Consider the following 10,386-nt stretch of genomic DNA (forward strand, 5'->3'; position numbering starts at 1 on the left):
GGGTTAAGTCCAGGCAGGTTCACGGAGAACAAGGGGTTAAGTCCAGGCAGGTTCACGGAGAACAAGGGGTTAAGTCCAGGCAGGTTGACAGAGATTAAGGGGTTAAGTCCAGGCAGGTTCATGGAGAACAAGGGGTTAAGTCCAGGCAGGTTCACAGAGAACAAGGGGTTAAGTCCAGGCAGGGGATAGATCCAGCCATGCAGATTCACGGGGACAGCAGAAGATTCTTCCACAGTGCAGGGATTCCAGGCAGCACAGACAGTCCAGGAGATGAGGAGGAGGACGGGGGATGGTCGGATGAGAGAAGCTGTCCCTCAGCACAGCCTTCCCTCACACACACAGCCAGGAGAACACATGGAGATTTTTCTGCTCACCCTTAAGTATAGAGCTGGTAACCGGAGACTTCCTGTCGGGTTACCATGGCAATGGGTCCTGTCTCCCAGGTCTCCAGACCTGTCCAGGGAGCCCAGGAATTTGTGCATGAGGCGGAAGGGAGGAGATGGCCTGTTTGTGGATTCCTTCAGCAGGAGGCCAGGCTGCAAGCCAGGGGGGTGAGGGGCTGCTGAGGGCTGCCTGTGTCAGGGACAAAGAGGACTAGAAGTACCAGCATGGATGGGACAGAAGCGCGAGGGGCTGCTGAGGAGTGGGGGGTGGCAGCCAGCAAACCTGGAGGATAGGGAAGGAAGGACCAGCTCCGCGACAAGATTTATTATAAATAGTAAAATACTCATAAGAGAAATAAAATCAAATAGAAAGCATGTCGCAAAGGATGCAATGTGGTCCAAAACCCCTGGAAGTGGTCTGGTGGGGGACTGTAGACCTCTAGATAGCTCGTGACTGACGTGTTTCGAGGTTGTACCTCTTCCTCAGAGCCAGTGGACACTAGGTAATGCACTAGTGCCGTGCGCCCTCTCTCTGTTTCTTATATACAGTTCTCTTTGGATTCTCCTGGTCCATTGAGGGCAGCAAGGCTTGCATTCCTTTCATACTCATGTGGGGATTTTGACATTGTGGAGTCCACTGTCCAGCGCAGGAGTACATGCATTCAGTTACTTTATTCTTCTTTACAGAATACAAGTGATACAAGGAAAACAAGAATCACAAAGAAACTAGGAAGTTGCTCAGGCAACGCCAGCTGCACTGAGCATGCCTATTGTCACGTACCTGATTGGAGACTAAAATGACAAGGTAGGCCTCACTTGTGTCACTTGCCCTGACCCCACTGGAGTTGGAACAGAGGGTGCCTAGGGACTAGGGGGACAAGAGCGTCAGCAGATGTTGTTTGCAGCTCTTGCAGTTGGAGACTTTGGAAGACTGATGGACATCCGATTCAGGAACAGTAGCAATATGTAGAGCTGGTATGGTAGGTCGCCAGGTGTGCACCAGAGCAAGGCAGGAAGCTGGGATAGGAGACAGGAGCAATGTCATATGAATAGCCAGGGTGATCAATGGGCGGACAGCGAGGTACCAAATCAGAAGCAAGCCAAAGTCAGGAACAGAGCCGAAGTCAGGAAAAAGTATCAATCAGGAGAGTAATCAGAGTCAGGTAAGGAACAAGCCGGGTCAGAAACAAAGAAATCACACAGGAACAAGCAGGAAACAGGGATGAGCTGAAGACCAGTCAGCACTCAGCACAGGCAGAGGTACCTCTTAAATAGTCCGTCTGGTGACAATCTTCGCTGTGCGTGTGCGTGATCGTGCATTTCTGTGCGCATGCACACGTCTATTCACCAGCCGTCACACGGGAATTCCCTTACACCTACAGTGGGGCAAAAAAGTATTTAGTCCGCCACCAATTGTGCAAGTTCTCCCACTTACAAAGATGAGAGAGGCCTGTAATTGGCATCATAGGTAGACCTCAACTATGAGAGACAAAATGAGAAAACAAATCCAGACAATCACATTGGCTGATCTGGAAAGAATTGATTTGCAAATTATGGTGGAAAATAAGCATTTGGTCACCTACAAACAAGCAAGATTTCTGGCTCTCACAGACCTGTACCTTCTTCTTTAAGAGGCTCCTCTGTCCTGCACTCATTACCTGTATCAATGGCAACTGTTTGAACTTATCAGTATATGGTGAAGAGTCAAGAGAATTGACATATTGCTTACTACTCTTCATGTGATCACTGATTGGCCAATCAGTGATCACATGATCGGGACCTTGCACAGAGGTCCCATACAACAATCAGTGTTCCACTGTGTGAGGACACAGCAGGCACCGGATCACAGTGCTGCTCCCAGGGAGCGGGCAGGCCGTTTATAAATGGCCACCCGCCCCTGCACTGACACCGTCCGGCCGTTTAATTTGGTTAAGTGGTTAAATTATGATTTAATTTATAAAGGAAACCAAGCTGTCCAAACCCACCTGACCCTATGTAAAAAAGTAATTGCCCTCCTCATGTTAAAATAATGAATGTACTGTGATAAACCACATTTTTGGAAAGCTGAGTTACATTTGCCACACCAAGGCCTGATTACTGCCTGACCTGTTGAATCAAGAAATCACTTAAATAGAAACTGTCTGACAAAGTGAAGCGTGTTATAAGATCTCAAAAAGCAAAACATCAAGTTGTGATCCACGATGATATAACAGACGTGGTAACACACGTGGTCAAAATAGCACCAGTTGCACAAATCCAGATGTACACAGGACAATGTCTTTTGGGACACTGACTTATGAAGGTAGGTGCTCCCTGTGACTGTGCATGCAGCCTTGTGCTGCCATCTGTTGGCGTGTTACAAAACTAGTCTTGAAACTTTTTGATACCTTGTAGAAGAGAAATAAAAAACAGAATGAAATAGAAATTTGAATTTTGAAATGAATACATTCAAATTAGAATTCAATGCTTTTCGATTTGGTCGAATTAAATTCAATTTGAATGAATTTGGAAAATTTCAATTTAATTCCAAAACGAATAAACTAAACAAATTCTGAAAACAAATTAAACAAAGTTAACAAAACAAAATTATTGAAACAATGAATCAAAACCTCATGCTCTATTCTATTCTATTCTTATTCTATTGTTTCATTATTTTCTTTTATTTTCTGTTCTATTCTGTTCTGTTTTCCTCCATTCTTTTCTATTCTATTTGATTTTACTCCTGTGTTCAAATTCAATTTTGTATTCGGATTAAAATTTCAGACAAAATATTTAATTGTTGTTTTGGATTCATTTAAATTCATTACTATTGTAGTTCAGAAATTTGGATACATCTGAATCTCCGAATAATGATTAATTGATCTGAATTTTGATTCAGGAAAAAAACAAAAACATGTCTATAATGTAAAGTAAGCAATAATCAGGAGCTTGTCATGTTCAGCCCAGTGTAGGGAGTGCTGTGGTCAGAAGCAGGAAAAATGCCAAACAATGTATATAAGTACGGGTGTACCTCGGATTACAATCGCCTCGGTTACAGTAATTTTCAGTTTACAAATGAAAATCCATTGAAAATAACTCCTCTGTGTTCAAATTTTTTTTGAATGTTTTTCACTATATGAAGTGTATGTCAGTGCTGATTTTTAAATGCCATTGCAGCATTTTTGTTTTCTTCACTATAGCTCCCAGGATTTGCTGTCACTTTCCCCGGAGCTAAAGAAAACTTTTTTTCTTTTAAGAAACTAAAAGGAAACATTGTTTCTTTTAATTCGGAGAAATCAACTAGAAGGAAACATTGTTTCTTTTAGCTGGGGGGAAGTGACAGCTGAATCTCTGAGCTATAGTGAAGGGAAAAAAAAGCAGTAATTACATTTAAAAACCGGCACCGACCTATAGTGACATCAACTTTTTTTCTACTTTTTTCTGACCTCCGGAATGGATTAATTGGTTTTCAGTGCATTCCTATGAGAAACCGCACTTCAGTTTACAAATTTTTTTGCAAAATGAAACGTCCCAGAGAACGCATTAAATTCATAAACTGAGGTACACCTGAATGTAACATACAATAGTAGCGGTGATGTACTGTGCAAATCTGCTCACCCTTGTACCTCCTGCCTCCAACACTTCTCACCTCTGCACCCCCTGGAACCCTAATTCCACACTGCTCCCCCTGCAATCATCCTCCAACGCTTCTCACCTCTGCACTCCCTGGAACCCTAATTCCACACTGCTCCCCCTACAATCCTCTTCCAACGCTTCTCACCTCTGCACTCCCTGGAACCCTAATTCCACACTGCTCCCCCTACAATCCTCTTCCAACGCTTCTCACCTCTGCACCCCCTGGAACCCTAATTCCACACTGCTCCCCTGCAATCCTCTTCCAACGCTTCTCACCTCTATACCCCCTGGAATCCTAATTCCACACTGCTCCCCCTGCAATCCTCTTCCAACGCTTCTCTCCTCTGCACTCCCTGGAACCCCAATTCCACACTGCTCCCCCTACAATCCTCTTCCAACGCTTTTCACCTCTGCACTCCCTGGAACCCTAATTCCACACTGCCCCCCCTGCAATCCACTTCCAACACTTCTCACCTCTGCACTCCCTGGAACCCTAATTCCACACTGCCCCCCCTGCAATCCACTTCCAACACTTCTCACCTCTGCCCCCCCTGGAACCCTAATTCTACACTGCTCCCCCTGCAATCCTCTTCCAACGCTTCTCTCCTCTGCACTCCCTGGAACCCCAATTCCACACTGCTCCCCCTGCAATCCTCTTCCAACACTTCTCACCTCTGCACCCTCTGCAACACTTCTTCAATACTATCCCCCCCAAAATCTTCTTCAAGTACTTCTGATCCAGCACTGATCATGCACTCTCTTCCAAAATTGCTCGGAACCGGAACATACCAGATATCCTCAGCAGTCTGCTGTGTCATTTATGCGATCTGCAGTTGCCTATCAAATTACATTTTTTTATGGTTTTCTAAGAAGTGCTAAGCCTAGCACACATGACCAGAAAATCGTACGGAAATTCCCGCTTTTTAAGCGATCGTACGATAATCTGATCGTCCGTACACAGCTATATGAAGGGACGAAATGTGTCTCATATGATATCAGATCATAAGATTTAATCAGTACAGTTTTCATCCGAAAATACAATACAAATACATGACATCACTCTAGAATTTTCTTTCTGTTGTACAAGAATGTTCGTAACGTTGGTAGACTCTTCACTTTCGATATGAGACTAGGACGCAACCCCCCAAAAAAAAACAGACGGTCATTCGTCCAATATTCTCATTGTGTATACGGGGCTTTAGTTTTGTGGGCTGTGGCCAAACTGTCCTCTCAGAAGTAACCATTTTCCATTTAAAACCTCTCAATATCTGGCAGTGTTGACATTGAAGAGTACAAAAGCATCTTGGCGATGATTACTGCTGTCGATGAGATAAACCAGAACCCCGATCTCCTGCCCAATGTCACCCTGGGCTATCATATATTTAGTACTTGTTCTAATCCAATGAAAACTTTGGGATATGTCATAAAGATATTGTCTGGAGAGAAGGAAGCTCCCAACTATTACTGTAAGGGAGACGGAGAAGTGGCCGGTTTTATTGGTGACAGTACTTTCTATACGAATAATGCGATGGCCCAATTGCTCAGTCTGTATCGGTATACACAGGTAAGTGATCACTTCCATATATTATGTATGTGTAGCGCTACAACAACTTTGTTGGGGTCTAGGGGTATGTGGGATGCCCAAGGAACTGTAGAACTTGAGGACAACTTCTTAGCACACACTGTACAAAATGTGGAACAAACATCAGCAACAGCTAATTTAAGGAGCACTGAGTCCCCTTTGTTGTACCTCCTCATACCCCAGGTGAATCCTTCCTCTTGCACCCGGCTGTCCTGAGGGTATCTCTGAGCAAGGCATTCTAAGATCTGCAATTAAGTAGTCCCAGATGAGAAGTTGGGTGTTGCACCTGACTGCCCTCTCCCTTCTGTGGCCCAGGGGGTGGAGGAGTACTCATACTGTCCTGTCCTGTAGCTTGGTGGGTTGGTAGCTGCTTTCAAACCTTACACTGGACTAGCTCCTTCCCTGCTGACAGGTTGTTCTCCCTAGGAGACTTGTGGCACAGTAGAGATCCTTCTGTCCAGCATCCAGCCAGTAGGTAGGCTCCCCTCCCTGGGGCCTTCTCCCGGGCTACACACTCCAGCACCTTCTCTTAGTCCATCTTCCACCAGACTCCAACAACAAACCCTGCTGCTCAGGCTCTGCCACATTTAAGGGCTGACCTTGACCACACTACCTGGCCTCTTGCCTGGGGATTGGCCAATTTCCCCTAAATATGCAAATCTGGGCCTACTCCCCTCCTCTGCCCCTCTTCCAGAAAGTGCCCGAAGTTTCTGGAAGGGTGGGAGAGCTCCAGAAGCCCTGACCTGTAGAGCCTCCCAGCTTGTCCTGAGGTGAACTCACTACCTCATTCCCAGGCTGGCTCATCCCAGACCGCTTCTCTAACAAAAATCCTATCTAGCTAGCCTAGAAGGGGCTACATATGTAAGATGGTGTGTTCAATAGATGGCTCTGTACAGTCTGGGTGGAATATTTTAGATTTACTTTTCCACAATGAGTGCAGATCAGAATACAGGAAATTTGAATATTTGGTGTACACAGAACATTGCAACTTGGGGGAATTATTCAATGATTATTATCCACAAATTCTTCTGGGTCCACCATTTTGCTTAACAGGTTTAGTTGCTTGAATGAGAGAACACTCCAGGTGGCATGAACTCAGCATGTTCATTTGGTAGGTTTTTAGAATTGCCTTTCCAGTGCCCAAAAAAATTAGCTCAGCAATAAGGAGATGTAAGAAAATAAGCTGTGCCATTTGTGGAAGTCTCCTTTATGTAGTTGTTTTTACACCAATCAGAATTGAATGTATCTGGACAGCTGCTGACAATATTTTGATTAGCACAAAAAATACTACTATTACTGAAATAATCATCCCCCAAGACCGTACTCAGTAGAGTACTCAATGACTTCCATCACATTAATCATCCTCAGGAGGTGCCATCAATATTTCCAATTTGAAATCTCACCATCCATGGATGGAAGCTTTAAACAAAATCCATCCCACACCTTGAATCCCTTGCAGGTGACATATTGGGATGGTGGGACACAAGTGGAGTTTTGACAGATCCAAGAAGATAAAGTAGAAGTGCTTGCAATAAAAATCTTAGCTTCCCAGCACCAGTGGAAATTCGGGCAGCACAGGAACCCATTTATTGTACTGAGAAGCAATGTCCAAACAGTACAAGAAGTAAATATAGCACAAATTGTGGGGGGGTGTCCAAGATGGCATTCTGAGAAGGTGCACCTGCACAAAGCTCTGTGATATGATCTCAGCTCTTATTAATCCCTGCAGTGCATTGTGTCCCCCGTAGCCTGTTTCTGCTCCTCTGTTCCCTGCTCCACAGATTTGCAGAGTGGGCACCGATCTCCAAGTCTGTAGTATGGTGGGATACACTGGTGACTTGGTGCTGTGAGTCCCATTCAGCCTGTTCTGCTTCAATAACAAGCTTTATCCAGAGATCCTGGCTGGGAGGTGAAGGAAACTAGAGTCTTGTAGAGTGGGAATCGCTCCTCAGCCTAAAGCCCTGGTGGGAGACATTGGAGGCTCTGTGAAGTGGTCTCTGCTGCTCTCTATCCTCCTGAAGCAGTTAGTTCCCGTAAACCTGTGTCTAACTTCTCCTTACCCCACCTCCTCAAGAAACTAGTTGGGAGGGAAGAGACACTGCTGCCTTGATTTGTAGAGCTTCTGTTTTCTGCCTCATGCTCTTGATTTTATCTTTTTGCGGCAGTGATAACATGCCTAACCCCTCTAAAGACCAGTATTTTCAAAGAAGGTAGGGGAGATGTTTCAAGATATTCTTTTTGGTGTTTTTCAAATCCATGATCAATTTTGTTTTTTTGTCTGTGCTGCCCCAGCTCCTCGGGTCTTGTGCTCCTCAGAAAGGAGTAAGAGACGGTCATCGAAAGGGAGGACTAACATTCCCGGGGAAGGACAGAGACCTTGTGTTCCCGTTCAGCCTCTAGGGGCCGGTGCTCCCCATCACGATACGGCAAGGATTCACATTATGACCAACCCAGACCAGGAGGATACTGAGCATGCCCTAGAAGAGCCATGCTGGGCAAGATGGCTTGTGAGACTTGCTTCAAAGAAACAACCAAACACCAAGAGCCCGATAAGGTGGAGATGGTATCGCTAATGAAGCAGGCATTTGAGGAGATGCTAACGGCGTTTCCTCAGAGGATGAGGGCCATTATGGCGGTTTTGATTGTGCCTTGGTCCAGCATTTCTTGAAAGAGATTAGGCAGCCTCTGATTTGGGAAGACACCAGGGAAGAACTGCTGAAGAAGCAGAGGATGTTTTTCATCAACATGAAAAAGGAGGGGGTGAATTTCCCATTCATGGAAGAAATTGAGAACATAATTACGGATAAGTGGAACCAAGCGGATAAGAGAATCTCTTTTAAAAATAGGTTCACAAAGCTATACCCCTTCAAGGCGGGGAATATTAAGAGTTTGGAGGAGCCTCCGGTGGTGGACGCAGCACTTATGCGCCTTGCTAGACACATAACCCACCTGCTAGATGATGCAGTGACATTCAGGGATGTGTTGGATAGAAGAGTGGATGTGGATCTTAAAAAGATTTACACACTTGCTGGTGGAACGTGTAGACCTTCTATGGCTTTGGCAGCTATTTCGAAGGCCATGGAGTCCTGGGTTCAGAAGTCAGAAGTGGCAGTGGGAAGTGACCTGAGCAAAGCCGAGGTCTTGGCCTCCTTTGCCAATTTGAAGCTAACAGCTTCTTTTATGATGGAGGCATCCATTGACCTAATTAAGATATTGGCCAGGATCATGATTATTGCAGTGACAGCCAGCAGAGCCCTATGGCTGAGGCCCTGGGTGGTCAACCCAGCCTCCAAGCAAGGATGGTATAAGATACCATTTGAGGGGCAGTTCCCGTTGTAAATAAATTTGACACTGCCATCGCAAAAGCCACAGGGGGGAAGTTGAGATTTATTCCCCAGGATCAGAGGCTCCTGCGCAGAAGAGTTGCTTACAAAAATTTGCCAAGGACCAGAGGTAGAGATGTTAAGTTTTACAGGCTAGGAAGAGAATTTTGTCGTCAATGGTCCAACACGGCAGCTCAAAGTTGTCACGTAGGAGTTCAAGTTCCGTCAGGTGTGAGCACAAGAGGTAAAGGAGCCTTGGGTAATTTCCACCATCCAGTTCTGCCATGCTTGGAAGTTCCTGAGGATTCCCTGCAGAATCTTTGTCCCGACAAAATTACCTTTGGCAAGAGAAAAGTAGGAGGTTTTATGGAAATGCATAGAAACCCTTCTCAACCAGGAAGTGATAGTTGCAGTACTCTGGCAAGAATGTTTTTCTGGAATCTACTCACCTCTATTCCTAGTATGAAAGGAGTCGGGAGCGTTGAGACCAGTGATAGACCTCAGGAGGTTCAACATGTACAGTGAAGGAAATAAGTATTTGATCCCCTGCTGATGTTGAATGTTTGACCACTCACAAAGAAATTATCGGTCTAAAAATCAAATGTTTGGTGTATTGTAACACTGAGAGACAGAATAGCAACAAAAAATTCAGCAACAATGCATGTCTAATAAGTGATGACTGATCTGCATGTTCATGAGGGAAAGAAGGATTTGATCCCTTATCATTCAGCAGGATGTCTGGCTACCAGGTGTCTTTCATACAGGTAACCAGCTGAGATTAGAAGCAGTCTCTTAAAGGGAGTGCTGCTAATCTCATTGTGTTAACTGTATAAAAGACATCTGTCCACAGGAGCAATCAAACAATCAGATTCCAAACTTTCCACCATGGCAAAGACCAAAGAGCTGTCCAAGGATGTCAGGGACAAGATTGTAGACCTACAGAAGGCTGGACTGGGCTACCAAACTATGGCCAAGCAGCTTGGTGAGAAGGTGACAACAGTTAGTGCAATCATTCACAAATGGAAGAAACACAGAACAAGTGTCAGTCTCCCTAGGTCTGGTGCACCATGCAAGATCTCACCTCGTGGAGTGTCAATGATCATGAGAACAGTGAGGAATCATCCCAGAACTACACGTGAGGATCTTGTCAATGATCTCCAGGCAGCTGGGACCACAGTCACCAAGAAAACAATTGGTAACACACTACGCCGACAAGGACTGAAATCCTGCAGTGCCCGCAAGGTCCCTCTGCTCAAGAAAGCACATGTCCAGGCCCGTCTGAAGTTCGCCACTGAACATCTGAATGATGCCGAGGAGGACTGGTGGGAAGTGTTGTGGTCAGATGAGACCAAAATCCAGCTCTTTGGCATCAACTCAACTCGCCGTGTTTGGAGGAAGAGGAATGCTGCCTATGACCCCAAGAACACCATCCCAACTGTCAAACATGGTGGTGGAAACATTCTGCTTTGGGGGTGTTTTTCTG

The sequence above is a fragment of the Staurois parvus genome, unplaced genomic scaffold (assembly GCF_062004578.1).
Source record: "Staurois parvus isolate SC_StPar_1 unplaced genomic scaffold, SC_StPar_1.0 ptg000143l, whole genome shotgun sequence".
In the NCBI taxonomy this organism is placed as follows: Eukaryota; Metazoa; Chordata; class Amphibia; order Anura; family Ranidae; genus Staurois; species Staurois parvus.